Source organism: Taudactylus pleione, unplaced genomic scaffold (genome assembly GCF_031769625.1).
Source record: "Taudactylus pleione unplaced genomic scaffold, aTauple2 ptg000113l, whole genome shotgun sequence".
Lineage (NCBI taxonomy): Eukaryota > Metazoa > Chordata > Amphibia > Anura > Myobatrachidae > Taudactylus > Taudactylus pleione.
Genome location: NW_028284515.1, coordinates 3,370,958 through 3,390,159, shown reverse-complemented (window position 1 = coordinate 3,390,159; position 19,202 = coordinate 3,370,958). Strand labels below are relative to the sequence as shown.

Below are 19,202 nucleotides of genomic sequence, written 5' to 3'. Positions count from 1 at the left end.
CTAGATGGCAGAAAATAAACACTTATTGGAAATCTGCAGTAGTAAAGTACTGTATATAATTATAGCTGGTTATTCAGTTTGTTAATCCCACTGGAACGGGCTGGGTATAGGGTTCCCAGCGCTCAGGGTCCCAGCAGTCAGAATCCCGATGCCAGCATCCCGTCAGGGTTAGGATACCGACACTTGTCGGTCAGTGACCTTACCCTCTCCCACTCCTTCTCCCTACACTAACCCTCCCTCCCCAGTGCCTAAACCTAACATCGCCTCCCTGCATCCTAAACCTAATCCTCTCTCCCCCTTAGTGCCAAACTCTAACCCTCCCCTAGTACCTAACCTTAACTCTCCCCCTAACCCCAGTACTTACTGTCGGGATGCCGGTGCCGTAATTCTGACAGGTATCAGGATTGCGGCACCAGCATTCTAAGCTGGTGTTGGATGTTGTTGTTTCATGCACTTTTGGGGAATAATCAAATAGTGGCTCGGAACCTTGAGCACTAGTACAATGTGGGTTATCCAAGCAGGATATCCTCACCTATATTTATGCCACACAGAGGGGTAGCCAGTTTTTGACATGAGGGGGAGCAAAAATTAAAAATAGATGCCCCAAGCCCAAGTGTTTCAAAATCCAAATATCAGTTGGGTCCTAATTGTTACAAATATTGCAAATTTCTCTCTATATATACACTATGTAGACAAAAGTGTTTGGACACCCCTGCTCAAGCGAAATGCAAACCATGCACATAAGTTCCAAATGGCCACTAATGTGTCAGTTTCGACTTAATAGGGAGGCCCATACAGTGCCGGCCCCGAGTGTGTTAGCACCCTGTGCAGGTCTATATGAGGGCGGCAGTGCGCTACACCTTGTGCGACACTTGCTGCTCCTTCCCTCCCCGTTGAGCTTAAACCTTCATCACCAGCGGCTGGGTGGAGAGTGTGTATCTCCTCCGCAGCCGGCCACATTGATGCCGCTCTGTGCAGCTGCACTGCACATACGTCCCTCGAGCCGGCCTTCAGCCCAGGTGCCTGCAAATCTACGGAAATAACTAATGATTTTATCAGGACGACAATGCCACCTGTCATGTTTACAGGGAGAAGCTGGACTGTTGTACAGAAAATTCGGTAACCTGGATGGACTGGCCAGCTCAGAGTCCAAATCATATCCCCATTGAAAACCTATGGGACGAATTGGAGCGACGGGTGTGTTCTAGGCCGACTTGGCCTACTTCAGTGTCACAGTTGGTCAATGTACTTAAGGTAGAATAGCAAAACATACCACCTGCTGTTGTCTAGGAACTTGGGGACAGTTTGCCAAGAAGGGTGTCTTCAGTAATCACTGTACGTGGAGGACCTACAAAGTACTGGCATCAATAAATCTTGTTCATCTATTTGCTGTCAGTGTCCAATCACTTTTGTCTGCATAGAATACATGTATGTATATATACTGTATAGATAGATAGATAGATAGATAGATAGATAGATAGATAGATAGATAGATAGAGTCAGGGGCTGGCTGGCAACTTTTAGCCTGGGGGACAAATGCATGCAGGCGGCCCTGGCAGAGGAGTAGCGTGTAGCCAGGGTGCCCAAAGAATGTGCGTGCTACGGCACCCCCCCCCCCTCAAGTGTTCCAGGGAGGAGGCTGGCCATATGGGATTAATGTAAAGTAAAAATAAAGATTAGGGACAGCCACGTCGTGGTTCCCATATGCAGTGCCCCCCTGTGCCCCAGGAGAGGACCCCCTTATGCAGGCCTCCAGTAGTGCCCCCAGTAGTGATCCCCCCTATGCAGTGCCCCTTATACAGTGCCCCCAGAAGTGGTCCCCCCTGTGCAGTGACCCTTGTGCCCCCAGTAGTAAGCCCCTTATATAGTGCCCCCAGTAGTGGTACCCCCTATGCAGTGCTCCTTATATAGTACCCCCAGTAGCAGTCCACACCCCATGCAGTGCCCCCAATAGTGGTAACCCTTATGCAGTGCCCCTTAAATAGTGGCCCCAGTTGTAATCTCCCCCCTATGCAGTACCCCCAGTATTGCCCTTTTATAGAGCCCCCAGCAGTGGTCCCTCGATGTAGTGCCCCCAGTGGTAGTCCCCTCCCCCCTATGTAGTGCCCCTAGTAGTAGTCTCCTCCCCCCTATGCAGTGCCCCTAGTAGTTGTCCCCTCCCCTTGTAGTGCCCATAGTAGTAGTAGTCCCCCCTTGTAGTAGTAGTCCCCCCCTTGTAGTGCCCATAGTAGTAGTAGTCCCCCCCTTGTAGTGCCCCCAGTAGTAGTCCCCCCAGTTGTTGTCCCCCCCCTTGAAGTGCCCCCAGTTATAATCCCCAGTAGTGGTCCCCCCTTGTAGTGCCCCCCCTGTACTGCACCCAGTAGTGATCTCCCCCTTGTAGTACCCCCAGTAGTGGTCTCCCTCTTGTAGTGCCCCCAGTAGTGGTTCCCCCCTTGTAGTGCCCCCAGTAGTCCCCCCCTTGTAGTGCCCCCAGTAGTAGTAGTCCCCCCTTGTATTGCCCCCATTAGTAGTAGTAGTAGTCCCCCCCTTGCAGTGCCTCCAGTAGTGGTTCCCCCCTTGTGGTGCCCCCAGTAGTGGTCTCCCCCCTTGTAGTGCCAGCCTCCCCCCCAGTAGACACACATAGTAAAAACAAACAAAAAACACTTACCTCAATCCCCGCTCCCGCCGTCTCCATCCGCTCCTCCGTCTGTCCTTCCCGAGCCGGGCCGCTCTGCATTATGGGAGAGACGTCATATGACGTTATGACGCCTCTCCCATTGCCCACTGCGGGAACCGGAAGATGGAGCGGCTCCGCAGTGGGCGCAGCAGCAGCTAATGAGAGCCTGACAGACTCTCTTGTGACACGCGGTGCAGTGTCCTTCCGCAGGTTCACCTACGGAAACCTTGTTACGACTTTTACTTCCTCTAGATAGTCAAGTTTGATCGTCTTCTCGGCGCATCATCCCGCAGCGCCAGTTCTGCTTACCAAAAGTGACCCACTTGTCACTGTGTCACAGTGACACAGACTGCCCACGGCCCGCATGATGCTGCGGTCCGGGGGTCACATGGCACCCTGCCCCACGGCCCAGCCCGCCACTGGATAGAGTGATCTCTGCATAAACAAAAATAAATCGGCACGCCAATATTGCTATAGAAAAAAGTAAATTGAAACACTGAGCAGCATGATGATGGTCACATGTTACAAAGTGCATAGTGCAAAAATTCACAGCAGCATGTCTCAAGCACCATAAGCAGCAGGGCTGGTCTGGGACTAAAAATAGGCCCAGACATTTAAAGCACCCAGGCCCACCTCGCGTCAGTACCTGGCTCCTGGCATAAACTCCTCCCCTAATTATTCCTGACGCCTCGCACATCTAAGTCTATGCTGTTACAAATATAATTAATATTAGAACTGTCACATTCGGCCTATGGTGGTCCCCTAAAGGGGTATTAGAAGATGTGGACCCAGGTTGATATTGGAATAAGAGGGGAGGGTCCTGGATAAGTGCCTTTCTCATCCACCTGTACCGGATGTTGGCTAGACCTGACCAAAGGTGCGGAGTCTAACTTACTGGGAGGTGTTCACCAGTGACCCCCTCCAAGCGGGATTTCACCTTAAGCTGCACCCAGCAAGCAAGTCGCGGCCCTTTGGTCAGGTATCCGATACAGGTGAGAAATGGAAAAACACTCCACGGGAAGCGATCGCATAAGCACGCCCACCGTGTCTTAGCAAGCGACCACTTTGTGTATGCGTATGCCCAATCGCACAGGCAGAGCCGCCCACCAGAAACACGTAATCTCCAGGAAGTGTGTTAAAACAATGGTACATCGAAAACCATCGGATGTGAACGCAGCGCTTGAGGTAGCTTTACCCTACCGAAAGCATTGCGAGGAAATCAGTGTAAAAAAATGGCAAGTGACGTGTACTATGACGCTGCCTGTTAATTATGCACGCCTCTAAAATGGCATTGAAACACTCAGGTACGCCTTTGTTCGCATTTCCAACCCCCGTTATTAGTGTCTTGCACCTGTTACCACCCACAAACGGCCTCTCCTGTCACTTATTACCCTGGGCTGCCTTTGCTGGGCGAGCGGGCAGTATGCGATCGCAGTGAGTAGTTCGCGCACGCGCAGAACGAAGCGTGGGCATGCGCATACGCAGAACATCGGGCCGCTTGCAAGCACACACATATAGCGAACGGGTCTGATTCAGGCCCTAAGTACACATGCTGTGGCTTCAGACGCAGAAAAAGCACAGGAGATGACACTAGGAGTTTGTACTTGGACAACGTACTGTACTAAGTACACATGCTGTGGCTTAAGACGCAGAAATGGCACAGGAAATGACACTAGGAGTTTGTACTCAGATAGTACTCAGATGACGAACTAAGTACACATGCTGTGGTTTCAGACGCAGAACTGGAAGAAAGGAGCTTAGAACCTGGAACGCTGCAGCAGCAAGCAGGACTGACACAGGATAATGGCACTAGGAGTTTGTACATGGATAAAGTACTAAGTACACATGCTGTGGCTTCAGACACAGAACTAGCACAGGAGATGACACTAAGAGTTTGTACTTGGATGACAGACTAAGTACACACGCTGTGGCTTCAAATGCAGAACTGGCACAGGACATGACACTTCGGAGACACGCTGTGGTTTCAGATGCAGAACTGGAAGAAAGGAGCTTGGAACCTGGAATGCTGCAACAGCAAGTATACACTGGAAGTAACAACGTTGTACAGGCAACTTCCTGTTGTCTGGAGCCCATCTAAATACCCTAAGGTAGCAGTCCATTGGAGGATAGTGTCAGCTGACAGCAACCAATGCTACAATTGGGTAAAGGGCAATCAGGTGATGTAGACTGTCATGGCTGCATCCATGAATCATGGAGCGAGCACATGGATGTCCTAGCAAACCCTAGGTATAATCCTCAGCCTGTCACTCGCCGCCGCACCTGGCATCTGACCACTCGAGAGGTCAAAGGAAACCGGTGCTGAGGTGAGTAATGGCCAAACCTGGGCAACAACCTGACAGTACTCCCCCATTCAGGGTGACTCTGGACACCCACAAGGCTTATCAAGAAATGTTTTATGAAAAGTTTGAACAAGCTGTGGGGCATGGACATCAGACACCTTGATCCATGCTTGTTCTTCAGGTCCATACCCTTTCCAATCTATGCGATACTAAAGCTGATTCAACCGATTTCGAGAGTCAAGGATCTTCTCAATCTCAAATTAGACTTCCAATTGAGTAAGAATTTGAGGTGACTTGGGTGGAGAAAGCTGGAATTGATTAAGAATTAATGGTCGTAGAAGAGAAACATGAATGTGTTGGAAATCTTCAACTGAGGAGGTAGCTCCAGTCTATACACCACTGGATTGATGACTTTTAGAATATGATATGGTCCAATGAAACATGGAGCAAATTTCATGCTTGGAACCTTCAGTTGAATGCTTTTAGTTGATAACCACACCCTATCTCAAATCTTCAGGAGGAACAGCAAGACTTTTATGATCTGCAAACTTTTTGTAGTTACTAGAAGCTTTTTTCAATGAGGAATGAATGTTTTTCCATGTATCAGAAAATGAGTCCACAAGATTTGTGACGGCAGGTACTTCCATAGGTGGTAAAGCTTGAAAATCTGGAACACGCAGATGTTTTCCATGTACTGCAAAGAATGGAGTAGAATATGAAGAGGAGTGGTACCTAAAATTGTGTGCAAACTCTGCCCAAGGTAATAAATTGAGCCAGTCATCTTGAAAAAAAGATACGAAGAGTCTAAGAAATGTTTCCAGTGCCTGATTCATCCTCTCGGTTTGGCCATTTGTTTGTGGGTGATAGGTGGAAGAAGACTTCAGTTTAAATCCACAAGAGGCACATAAGCCCTCCAGAATTTGGACACAAATTTTACACCTCGATCCGATACTACCTCCTTGGGTAGTCCATGAAGACGGAAAATGTCACGAATAAACATTTTAGCCAACTGTGGAGCCAAAGGAAAGCCAACCAAGGGAATAAAAAGGGCCATTTTTGAAAATCGATCTACTACCACCCAGATACTGTAGTATTGTGTCCTTTAGAGGATGGTAACTCAGTAATAAACTCCATAGACAGATGAGTTCAATGAGTATCAGGAATAAGCAAAGGATGCAATTAGTAAATTTACCCCTAGGAGTATGTACTTGGAAAACATACTAAGTACACATGTTGTGGCTTCAGATGCAGAACTGGCACAGGAGATGACACTAGGGGGTAAATTTACTAAGAACTGAGTTTGGTCAAGATGACAATCTCGGTTGAGTTTAGGCATGTTTTTCATCTCGCAAATTTACTAAAGGCAAACTCTGGTGAGTTTGGGAGAGATTTCTTTCTTCTCACTCGTAAAACTCGGGTGAGGTCACAAACTCGAAAACAACTCACCATCGGGCACCCTCGGAAGTACTTTTTATGAAAAAGATGCAACTCTGGAATTTACCAAGAATCGAGATTACAATCTCAGGTGAGATTGGAGCAAACTTGCAGAGAAATTGAAGTTTCAAACACTCCACCTCCTGAGCTGCGAGTTTTGCAGAAACATACACATATCAGTGTGATTTGTGTATGTTTCTGCATGTGTACCTAATTTAAAGTGTTTTTATTTTAAAAAAATTACGTAGGGTCCTCCCCCAAAGCATAACCAGCCCCGGACTGGCCAGCCAGTCCTGGTTCCTAAAATGACGGGGAACAAAACGAGTAGGGTTCCATTTAGGAACCAACACCTGGCTGCAGGGCCAATGCTGGTTTTAAATATAGGGGGAAAAATGCGTAGGGGTCCCCCTATATTTAAAACCAGCACCTGACCCAAACTTACCAACGTGTAATGCCACAGCCAGGAGACCCTATTACTGGATCTCCAGGGCCAAAGCATTAACACCCCAAGCAGGTCAGCCCAATCCAAGGATCTCACATACATCACTAGCCGGCTCCTGACTGATCAGTGTGAACTGTCAGGAGCCGGCAGCCAATAACTGTAGAGCGCCCGCTGATTGGTTCCGGCTCCTGACAGTTCCCACGTGGGCTGGTCAGTGAGTCAGGAGCTGGAGCCAATCAGCGGGGGCTCCACAGTTAGCGGCCGATGATTGGTTGCCGACTCCTGACATTTCACACTGATCAGTCAGGAGCCAGGTAGCGGTGTATGTGGTCACACACATACACCGCTAATGTAAGTATATGGATCGGGTTCCTTTTTATTATTTTGCTAAGACCCCTGGATGCTACGGAGACCAGCGCGAGGATGGAGGTGAGTAAAGGATCTTTATTCCAGGTACTCCAAACGGATTCCACTAGAGAAGGGGACCGACCAGCTGGCTGCAGGTAAGTATGTGTGAGTGAGGTAGGTAGGTGTGTAATAAAGTTTTACTTTAGACGGTGTGTGTGTCACGGCCAGGGTATTTCAGCATGGCGCTAGGCGAGTGTTACCTGTGAGGTCATTGTGGCGTGGGCTGTCTGGTGGCGGAGCTGGTGTCTGGCGGGGGCTTTGGCTGCGTGCGTTGTTGTGCCGGCCTGTTGTCACTCTGCGCTGGTAAGGCCTGGCGGCGTCTCCGTTCCATTTGGCATGGGCGCCGCCATCTTGCCTTCTGGCCATGTGTTGCGGCTGGCCAATCCTGGTGAGTCACATGTTCCCTTCGGCCAGTAACAGCACGGCATGGGGTATTTAGGAAGGGTCAGTGCCTTCCTTCTTGGCCAGTGCAACGTGTATCTCAGCCTAGCTGAGAGGGAGTTCTCTGTGCTTTCCTGTTCCTGTGAATTCGCTGTCTGCCAGTCTGCCTGTCAGCTCCTAGCTCCCACTGGACTACCCCGCTTCCTCCATCACCCTTGCCCATACCTGAGTGCCTGAGCCTGCTGACATCCTGCGCTTCAGTTCACTACCTGCAAACCTGGCTTGTTTATTTTCAGTTCACTATCTGCAAACCTGGCTTGATTATTTTCAGTTTCACTACCTGCACACCTGGACAGCTCTAATTGTTTCTACTTGGACATTAACCCTTTTGCTCCCACCACAGAACTCTTGTGCACATTTATATATTCCTGGACTTTTATTTACTGCCACATTATATGTCTACTCAAGCACTTATTAAAGATCCTAGTTTTATTTTCAAATCTGCTTCTGTGATCGCTCCTGCTACCACCCCAGGTCCACAAACAACCCAGAACATAACAGTTTGCACTGGCCCCATGGAGCCGGCCACGGATCAGGAGTCAGGAGTGGATTTGTTCAGGTGCATTTCTGGTCGTTTAGAAAATATGGAAAACGTGCAGCATCAGATGGCTAAATTTCTGCAAGAGATGTCCAAGCGACAGGATAGTTTGCAAACTTCCTTTTCTACCCCTGAAGTACCAGCATCTACATCCGCATCAGCGTCTGGGAATACAGGAGGCAGATCATCTCCCTGCTTACGTCTTCCTTTACCAAATAAATTTGACGGCAATCCTAAACTCTGCTGAGGATTCCTAAATCAGTGTGACATACATTTTACCCTGCAGCCTGACAACTTTCTAACTGCAAGAACTAAAGTGGCTTATATAGTCTCTCTGTTATCCGGCCAGCCCTTGGAATGGGCTTCCCCACTCTGGGAGCGCTCAGATCTGCTGCTAGATAATTACGCAGGCTTTGTGTCATCCTTCAGGAGGATTTTCGATGAACCTGGGCGTACTGTATCAGCATCATCAAACATCATGACACTGAGACAAGGGGTCCGTCCTGTCAGTCAATATGCCGTGCAATTTCAAATTTTAGCATCAGAGCTCAAATGGAATGAGGAAGCCCTCACCTCGGCCTTCTGGCATGGGTTGTCAGACCGACTAAAGGATGATCTAGTCACTCAAGAGCTTCCTACTAATCTGAACGACATGATTTCGTTGTGTATCAAAGTTGACCTACGCTTCAGGGAACGTCAGGCTGCAAAAAACAGAACTGACCGGCAAAGGTCATTTACCCCCTCCATTTCTACCCGACCCATTCCTTCTCCTACTGAAGAGGAGCCTATGCAGGTGAATCATACACACCTCTCCAAAGAAGAACGTCAGAGAAGAATGCAAAAGAACCTCTGTCTGTACTGCGGAGAGTCCGGTCACCTGCTGATCTCCTGCCCCCGTAAACCGGGAAATGCCAAATCCTAACTGACCCTGGAGACATCAAGTTAGGAGTTATGAACCAGTCTCCAAAAATTAAAGATTTCACGATTACTCTAGCCTTTGATCTTAAACCCAAACCTGTCTTTGCTACTGCTCTACTTGACTCGGGAGCAGCCGGAAATTTCATAACGTCTAGTTTCATAGATAAATTTCAGATTCCTTGTTTGTCTCTCAGCCATGCCATCTCTCTGACTTCTATAGACGGACATCCTCTAACTAACGGGATAGTCACCAAAGAGACTCAACCAGTATTGGTCCGAATTGGAGCACTTCATTCTGAGTCCTTAAAATTCCTGGTGATATCAGAGGCCTCTCAAGAAGTGGTTCTTGGTCTACCCTGGTTACGTCAACATAATCCCAGGATTGATTGGAGTTCTATGCAGATTCTGTCATGGGGTATGGACTGTCAGAAATCCTGTCTTCCAAAAATTCGACCTGTGAGAAAGACAGTTCCATTAGTTTCTTCTGCCATTCCCAAGGAATATCAGATGTTCGCCGATGTGTTCTCTGAGCAACAAGCAAATATCTTACCCCCTCATAGGGAATGGGACTGTCCAATTGAATTGATACCTGATAAGATACCACCTCGTGGTCGTACCTATCCGCTGTTCTTGCCTGAGACTCAAGCCATGACCGAGTACATCCGGGACAACCTGGCAAAGGGGTTCATTCGCCCCTCTACTTCACCTGCCGGAGCTGGGTTTTTCTTCGTTGGCAAGAAGGACGGTGGTCTAAGACCATGTATCGATTATCGAGGCCTTAATGACATTACTGTAAAGAATCAATACCCTCTTCCCCTGATTACTGAGTTGTTTGATAGGGTCAAGGGCTCTGTCATTTTTTCTAAATTAGATCTGAGAGGGGCTTACAACCTCATTCGTATCCGAGCTGGCGATGAATGGAAGACCGCTTTTAATACCAGAGATGGACATTTTGAGTATTTAGTAATGCCTTTTGGATTGTGTAATGCCCCTGCTGTCTTTCAAAGTTTCGTTAATGAGATTTTCCGGGATCTGTTATATGTTTCGGTTGTTGTCTATCTGGATGACATACTGATTTTTTCACCCTCTGTGGCTAAACATCAAGAACATGTTAAAGAAGTTCTGACCCGTTTGAGAGAAAACCACCTTTACTGCAAACTGGAGAAGTGCGTCTTTGGAATGCCCAGTGTACCTTTTCTCGGCTATGTAATATCTGGCTCCAGTTTAGAAATGGACCCAAAGAAGGTACAAGCAATTCTGGATTGGACCCGACCTCAGACACTGAAGGCCATCCAGAGATTGTTGGGCTTCGCCAATTATTATAGACGCTTCATTAAGGGATTTTCTACACTGCTGGCTCCCATTACAGCCTTGACCCGCAAAGGTGCTAATCCTGCCCAATGGTCACCTGAGGCAGAGTCTGCCTTCCATCTTCTAAAACAAGCCTTTATCTCAGCACCAGTTCTTCGACAACCAGATCTGGACAGGCCTTTTTTGTTGGAAGTGGATGCATCATCTGAAGCTGTGGGAGCAGTCTTGTCTCAACGTTATGAGGACAACCGAGTCCATCCGTGTGGGTTCTTTTCTAAAAAATTCTCACCTGCCGAAAGGAACTACGCCATAGGTGAGCAAGAACTACTAGCTGTAAAGTTGGCATTGAAGGAATGGAGATATTTGCTAGAAGGCGCCAAGTTTCCATTTACTGTATTTATGGACCATAGAAATCTCCTATTTCTCAAAAACCTCCAATGTGTGAGTCCTTGTTTGGCCCGCTGGGCAATATTCTTTGCCAGATTTCAGTTCACCCTGACCTTCCGGTCTGGAGCACTTAATCAGAAGGCTGATGCCCTATCGAGATCTCTCCTCTGTGATGATCAATCTGAAAATCAAAGCAATACCCCTGTCTTGGAATCAAGAGTTTTGCCTCATTACAAGTTCAGCCTCCTACGGGAAAATCATTTGTGGCCCCGGAATTAAGGAAGTAGCTTCTCACTTGGGCACATTCCTCTCGCTTCGCAGGGCACTCAGGCACTCGGAAGACCTTGGAGTTCCTGAAAAGACACTATTGGTGGCCTTCTATGAAGGCAGATATAATGGAGTTCATCTCTTCCTGCTCCTCCTGTGCCCAGCATAAATCATCACGACAAGCTCCAGCTGGGGAATTGCTTCCATTACCTACTCCATCACGTCCATGGACGCATCTCTACATGGATTTCGTCACAGACCTGCCAGTCTCTCAAGGTTTCAACACTATCTGGGTTGTAATAGACCGATTTTCTAAGATGGTCCACTATATACCATTGAAGAAGTTACCTTCTGCCCCTGACCTGGCACAGTTGTTTGTCCAACACATATTTCGTCTACATGGCCTTCCTGCTGAAATTGTCTCTGACCGTGGTGTGCAGTTTACTGCAAAATTCTGGAGGGCTTTGTGTTCTGTTCTTCAAGTGAAGTTAAACTTTTCCACGGCCTACCATCCGCAAAGCAACAGCTCCACCGAGAGAGTTAATCAAGATCTAGAGACTTTCTTAAGAATTTTTATGTCATCTTCCCAGTACAATTGGGCTGCCTTGCTGCCGTGGGCTGAGTTTGCACATAATGCTTCCTACCACTCATCAACTAACCAAACGCCATTTCAGGTTGTATATGGCCTTCATCCTCGTGTTCCCGAATTTCGAAGCCTGCCTGTTTTCGATGTTCCGGCCGTGGAGGACACGGTGCGGAATTTTGCTGCCATCTGGACTCAAGTACGGTCTGATTTGTTGAAGGCATCCTCTCGCTATAAGACCCAGGCCGATAAGAAGCGTAGAATAGTTCCACGCATGCAAGTTGGAAGCCAAGTCTGGTTATCCACCCGGAATCTTCGTCTGAGGGTTCCTTCTATAAAATTTGCACCACGCTTCATTGGTCCCTTCTCCATAACAGAAGTCATTAATCCAGTGGCCTATCGTCTACAGTTACCCCCATACCTAAAAATCCCTAATTCCTTCCATATTTCCTTATTGAAGCCCCTGGTCCATAGTGCTCTACCTGCTTCTCCTCGAGTCCAGACGGAGAGAGGAGTTGAGTTTGAGGTCACCCAGATCTTGGACTCTCGTCTACGCAGAGGTCATCTACAGTATTTGCTGGACTGGAAAGGTTACGGTCCAGAGGAACGTTGCTGGACCGATGCTCGTGATGTCCACGCTCCCATGCTCATAAGGAGATTCCATTCTGCCCATCCGGAGAAGCCTGGTGAGTGTCCTGAGGCCACCCCAAAAGGGGGGGTACTGTCACGGCCAGGGTATTTCAGCATGGCGCTAGGCGAGTGTTACCTGTGAGGTCATTGTGGCGCGGGCTGTCTGGTGGCGGAGCTGGTGTCTGGCGGGGGCTTTGGCTGCGCGCGTTGTTGTGCGGGCCTGTTGTCACTCTGCGCTGGTAAGGCCTGGCGGCGTCTCCGTTCCATTTGGCATGGGCGCCGCCATCTTGCCTTCTGGCCATGTGATGCGGCTGGCCAATCCTGGTGAGTCACATGTTCCCTCCGGCCAGTAACAGCACGGCATGGGGTATTTAGGAAGGGTCAGTGCCTTCCTTCTTGGCCAGTGCAACGTGTATCTCAGCCTAGCTGAGAGGGAGTTCTCTGTGCTTTCCTGTTCCTGTGAATTCGCTGTCTGCCAGTCTGCCTGTCAGCTCCTAGCTCCCACTGGACTACCCCGCTTCCTCCATCACCCTTGCCCATACCTGAGTGCCTGAGCCTGCTGACATCCTGCGCTTCAGTTCACTACCTGCAAACCTGGCTTGTTTATTTTCAGTTCACTATCTGCAAACCTGGCTTGATTATTTTCAGTTTCACTACCTGCACACCTGGACAGCTCTAATTGTTTCTACTTGGACATTAACCCTTTTGCTCCCACCACAGAACTCTTGTGCACATTTATATATTCCTGGACTTTTATTTACTGCCACATTATATGTCTACTCAAGCACTTATTAAAGATCCTAGTTTTATTTTCAAATCTGCTTCTGTGATCGCTCCTGCTACCACCCCGGGTCCACAAACAACCCAGAACATAACAGTGTGTGTGTACTGTGTTCTTTTAACTTTATTTTACAGTGGAGGTACGGGTGCCGGCCACCTGCTGGCACTTGTAGTTCCACAAGTGCCAAAGGGAGGCTTGCTGGCACCTGTAGTTCCACTGTAAATTACAATAGTTTAGAACTATATACCATATTATAATTCCCTGTACCAACAGCCCAGGGGAGCGGGGAAAAGCCCCAGGCTTCAGCCTAAGCCTGGGGTTTCGGGAGAGGAGGGACCCATTCTTGGGTGGGTCCCCACCTCCCCTGAGATCCCTGGCTTGGGATGACCAACTTGGGATGTTAATACTTTGGCCCTGGAGTCCCGGTGATAGGGTCTCCTGGCTTAGGCATTACACCCGGTTGGTTTGGGTCCAGTGCTGGTTTTAAATATAGGAGGGCCCCTACACATTTTTTCCCCTATATTTAAAACCTGCACTGATTTAACCCTTGTTTAACTGGTAGACCACACAAGCAGCCGTCACATATCTCACTGATACCACTTTCAGACAGAAAAATCAGAAAAACCCTGGTTTTTCCCGTATCGTTCAACCCGGGAAGGACCCGGGAATTTGCTCCTAACCCCCTTTCACACAGCACATAATTCCCGGGAAATTCCTGGGTAGACCCCTTTCACACAGAACCCAGATTATCCCTGCAATATACAGTGTGTAATAATAAATGGACTGCTTTTATGGCACACAGAGATGAGGTCATGAAAAGTGGGTGGTGTCTGCTCACTGCATACATACAATGACATAGTATAGAGGACACAAGTCTTGTTTTGCAATCAAATTTGTTTTATTTGAAAGGCTCATGTTATGTACATGTTGTCACATGTAACACCTGCTGTATTACATTTTTAAAAGTGCTTTTATTTTTCAACAAATATGCATTAGCCATTAACAACATGGCCTTAATGCATTCAACAATTTAAATATATATAAATATATATATAAAGACAATATAAAAATGGATTGTGCTGTCATGGAACTGAAAAATATAATAGGTGAGGCATCCCAACTATTAGAACTGTGTGTCAGGGCCAGCCTTAGAAATGACACATATACAGTATACATTTGTTAATACAGCGGCCACACATGGGAGAAAGCTCACGACTGGCCTGTTAAGTGCAGTATACAAATTTTTTAATACAAAAGAAATGGAGGTAATGTGTGTACATTCTAAATTATGTACACCCCCATATATACACGTAGCTGACTTAAAGGGCACCCACACATTGCCCTAAGCTCTTGCCAGGCCTGTTAACGGCAGGATAAACAATATTGTCAAAAACAACAAGTTTCAACAAAAAAGAAATATAAAGTAGGCAGCAAACATGTAAAACATCATACAAGACTACAACTGTCTGTAGGCAGTGCTGACAATAGTGCTAAGTGGAGTGTTATGATGAGTGCCATCTGAATAACTATGCACTCTGCCATCCTGTGTATTAATCCACATGCCATCTGCATAAGTATGCACAGTGCCATATTGATTAGTATTTCCTGTGCCGTCAGGACTATTATGCACAGTGACATGTGGAGTGCTAGACACTGTGCCCTCTGGACTGGTATTGGCATGTGGACTGCTCTGTACAGTGACATGTGGATTACTATTCCCTGTGCCATCTGGATAACTATGCACTGTGCCATGTGGAGTAGCATGAGGTGGATTGGAGGGGTTACTTTGCAGAAATGGTAGCCCTCTGCTATGCTGTTGGTAATTTCTAACAGAACCCTCAGAGTACTGAGGAGGATACATTACATAAGGTTGTGGAGTGTGTAACCTAGACACTAGACCGTTAAGGAAGGACATCTGTGCCTCTCTGTTTTCACGTGAAATTCATTGTAGACCAACAAGCTGACTGACAAATGAATTTTGTAACTCTCTTTCATTGTCAAAGAAGCGCTGGACTCGGGCATCCTCCTGTGCCTGGATTTCAGCATCAGAATCTCGCAGCTGATTTACCAGGATTCTGGTCATTGTGCGCGTTGCTAGCTCCATCTTGGAAGTTTTTTTTTTCCGCTCTGGTACTTCAAAGACTAGGAATAGAAGAAAAGAAAAAATACATTTACAAATGTACATATATGTGCTTGCGGCCTACTGCACACTAGCTTCACATTGCAACAGATACATTGAGTTTAGATTTCAGCATAGTAAAATCAGCATAGTCATACTATAATGACAAGTCAATACAGGACAATGTTAACATCCCAAAAATAGTGGGTGTATAGTAACTTACTGTTCCTGCGCAATGTCGGAGTCTCAGTCTGTGCAGGAGTTGGCGTCCCACTCATACTGTTTCCACTCGCCTCAACCACACCCTCAAGTGTATTGGTATCGGATCTGTCACTTATCTCTGTGATGTCATCAAAGAGTATTGGTGGTGTCATTGGGCAGGATTGGCTGTTCTCCGGGGTAACACTTCGTGAAGATGCACAACTAGACGATGATATGGCAATGGGATTAACCAGTGCAGAATTGTCAAAGACTTCATTACACTCATCGTAGTAAAGCCATTCCATTCTGGCAGCACCACTTTTCCGCCTGTTATGGTCGTGAACTTTGTTGTAGTATTTGCGTAGAGCTTTCAGTTTGTTCAATACCTGCTACTGGGTCCGCACAATGCCCCTTGAGGTGAGGACCTTAGCTATGTTTGTGTAGACTATCGCGTGCTTCACTGTGCCACTGATCTGTTTGCGGATCTCCTCCTCCCCTCTGACTGCCAGCAGCTCACGGATTTCCTCATCCTTCCAGTGCGCCATGCTTCTCTCTCTCCTTTTCTGCAGCACAATTGTGACATCAGATGCCAGCGCCACTGCCCCACCCGTTCAGCCAATCAGGGAGACCCAGCCGCTCAGCCAATCAGCCTGTGCACCGCCATCTCAGCCAATAAGCGCTGTTTACTATGCCCGGGAGAGTTTTGCAGAGAGAAAACACTGCAATCCCGGGTTAGTAATCTCATCTAAACTTACTACTCGGGGGAGAAATCTTGATCTGCTTCACTATCGGCCAACTCACTTTCAGCTAAACTTACTTCTTAGTAAATTTGCGAGTTTAAAAATGGGAAACTCGCCCGAGTTTCGGCGAGGCAAATCGAGTTTAAAAAATCAAAAACTCGATCAGACTCAATACTTAGTAAATTTACCCCCAGGAGTTTGTACTTGGATGATGGACTAAGGAGCTCATTCAGACCCGCTCGCAAGATGCGGTCGCTCGCTGGCAAAAAGGTGCCGGATATTTAAATTAAGTGCTCGCACTGCTTCGTGTAAGGACGCCCTCTATGTTTTAGTGAGCTACGGCAATGAGCGCTCGCTAGTGTTTAAAGACGCCTTCTTGCCACTCGCAACACACGTCATCTCCGGGAATTGTAGGATTAATCGGTAACATCGAGAGCCATCGGTACTGCTCGCAGCCCTTGAGGTAGCCTTTCGTCACCACAAGCACTGCGATCAGTGCGGGCTAAAAAACATGCAGATGATGTGTACAATGATGCTAATTTGTTAATTATGCACTCCCTTTAAACGCAGATTTGGCGGACTGACATTCCTGCGTTCGCTCCACCACTCCTCCGTTCACAAGCACCTTCCCTGGTTACCACTCACAAACGGCACATTCTGTCACTCATACTAGCGAGCTGATAGTGGCTTACGAGCAACCAAAATCAGATCGCAAAGACTGGATTGTGCACGTGCACTGCAAATTATACGCATGCGCAGATGGTCAAAAATCTCTCAGAGCGAGCGAACGCAACTTAGCAAGCGGGTCTGAATCAGGTCCTAAGTACACAAGCTGTGGCTTCAGACGCAGAACTGGCACAGGACATGACACTTCGGAGATAGTACTAAGATGATGAACTAAATACACAAGCTGTGGCTTCAGACGCAGAACTGGCACAGGACATGACACTTCAGAGATAGTACTAAGATGATGAACTAAGTACACACGCTGTGGTTTCAGACGCAGAACTGGAAGATAGGAGCCTGGAATGCTGCAACAGCAAGTATACACTGAAAGTAACGATGTTGTACAGGCAACATCCTGTTGTCTGGAGCCCGACTAAGGGCCTGATTCAGACCCGGTCGCAAGCGCTGAGCGCTCGCAACCAGGTCGATGTTTGCCCACTGGGCATGTGCACGACAGAGCCGGCTCCATCGTGCGCATGCGCGAGACCCGGCTAGCGGTGGGTGCTCCGTCGCTCCGGGTCTCGCACCAAAGGGGGCGAGCTGTCGATGGTGATTGACAGCTCGCCCCATTTGATAGGCGGGCAGGGGGGTGGCTGGCCAAATGGAGGCGTTCCCAAAGGAACGCCTGCCGTTTGGGGGCAGCCCCACTGACATCACCAGTGATGTCAGTGGGACAGCTTCCGGCTCTATTAGAGCCAGAAGCTCTCTGGGGCTTGCGGCCACGAGACTCTACCACAAGGGTCCCGTCACAAGCCCGATGGTCGCGATGATCTTGACCATCGTGACCATCAACCTGGCCGCTTGCAATAGCTGTGGGTGGTCACCCACAGCTATGCAAGCGGCCAGGAAGCCGAACTAAAAAAAAGAACGCCCTGATTCAGAGCGAGCGCTCGTTCAGAGCATCCGTCTCTGAATCAGGCCCTAAATACCCTAAGGTAGCAGTCAATTGGAGGGTAGTGTCAGCTGATAGCAACCAATGCTACTGTTCGGTAAAGGACAATCAGGTGATGTAGACTGTCATGTAGACTGTCATGGCTGCACCCATGATGGTAACCGCACAAACCAAATCATGGAACGAGCACATGGATGTCCTAGCAGACCCCAGGTATAATCGTCAGTGCGTCACTCGCCGCCACACCTGGCGTCTGACTGCTCGAGAGATCGGCGCGGTGGTGAGTAACGGCCGATCCTAGGCCGTAACCTGACAAGAACAATATACAAGTGCACATCATTCTCTGTATTAAAATACACACAACAGAGCACATACTAAGGGGGATTCATATATGTGTCATAGCCAGACATTTGGTATTTGGTTGGTTCTGTTAGGTAAAGCTGGCACTTTATTATTATTATTATTATTATTATTATTATTATTATTATCCTTTATTTATATGGCGCCACAAGTGTTCCGCAGTGCCTTACATAGTACATAGAACTAATAGGTGAACAAGAAACAAGTAACTTACAGTACATTACAGTGCAGGACAAGGACACAACTTATATACATAGCTGAAATAGTGATTAAAGCACTCACAATAAGCTGCCGGGAGTTGGCCGTCCCGTGTTAGGTGCCCTAATGGGGAGTAGAGAGTAGAAGAAAATGTAAAGAGAAGCACATGAGGGAAGAGGTCCCTGCTCGTGAGAGCTTACATTCTAAGGGGAGGGGCAGACAGACAGGCATGACACAGAAGGGGAAGATAGGAAGGAAAGAGCATGAGGTGGGTTAGGATGAGTGCTGGAAGGCCTTGATGAAGTAGTTAGTGGGTCTTGAGAGCCCGTTTGAAGATTTGTAGAGAGGTGGAGAGTCTGATGGGGAGAGGGAGAGCATTCCAAAGGTAGGGAGCAGCACGGGCAAAATCTCGGATGCGGGAGTGGGAGGAAGTAATCAGTTGGCAAGAGAGGCGGCATGCATTAGATGAGCGAAGTGGGCGGGCGGGAGTGTTAAGGGAGAGCAGGTCAGAAATGTATGCGGGAGAGGATTTGGTGAGGGCTTTGTAGGCGAATGTAAGAACCTTGAATTGGCATCTGAAGGGGAAGGGGAGCCAGTGTAGGGCTTGAAGGAGAGGGGAAGCAGATGTAGAACGTCTGGAGAGGAAGATGAGCCGAGCAGCAGCATTAAGAACAGATTGTAGTGGAGAGAGGTGAGAGACTGGGAGGCCAGCTAGGAGAAGGTTACAGTAGTCCAATCTGGATATGACTAGTGAGTGGATGAGGGTTTTAGTGGCATCCTGGGTGAGGAAGGGTCTAATCCTGGAGATATTTTTTAGGTGAAAACGGCAGGACTGCGAGAGGTGCTGAATGTGCGGTTTAAAGGAGAGGG

The 19,202-nt window shown here is 48.0% G+C and overlaps 1 pseudogene; it reads right to left on the bottom strand.

Annotated features, from left to right (window-relative positions):
• Positions 1-5,456: 5,456 nt before the first annotated feature.
• LOC148525051 (uncharacterized) lies at positions 5,457-15,961 on the bottom strand (annotated as a pseudogene).
• Between the last annotated feature and the right edge of the window lie 3,241 nt (positions 15,962-19,202).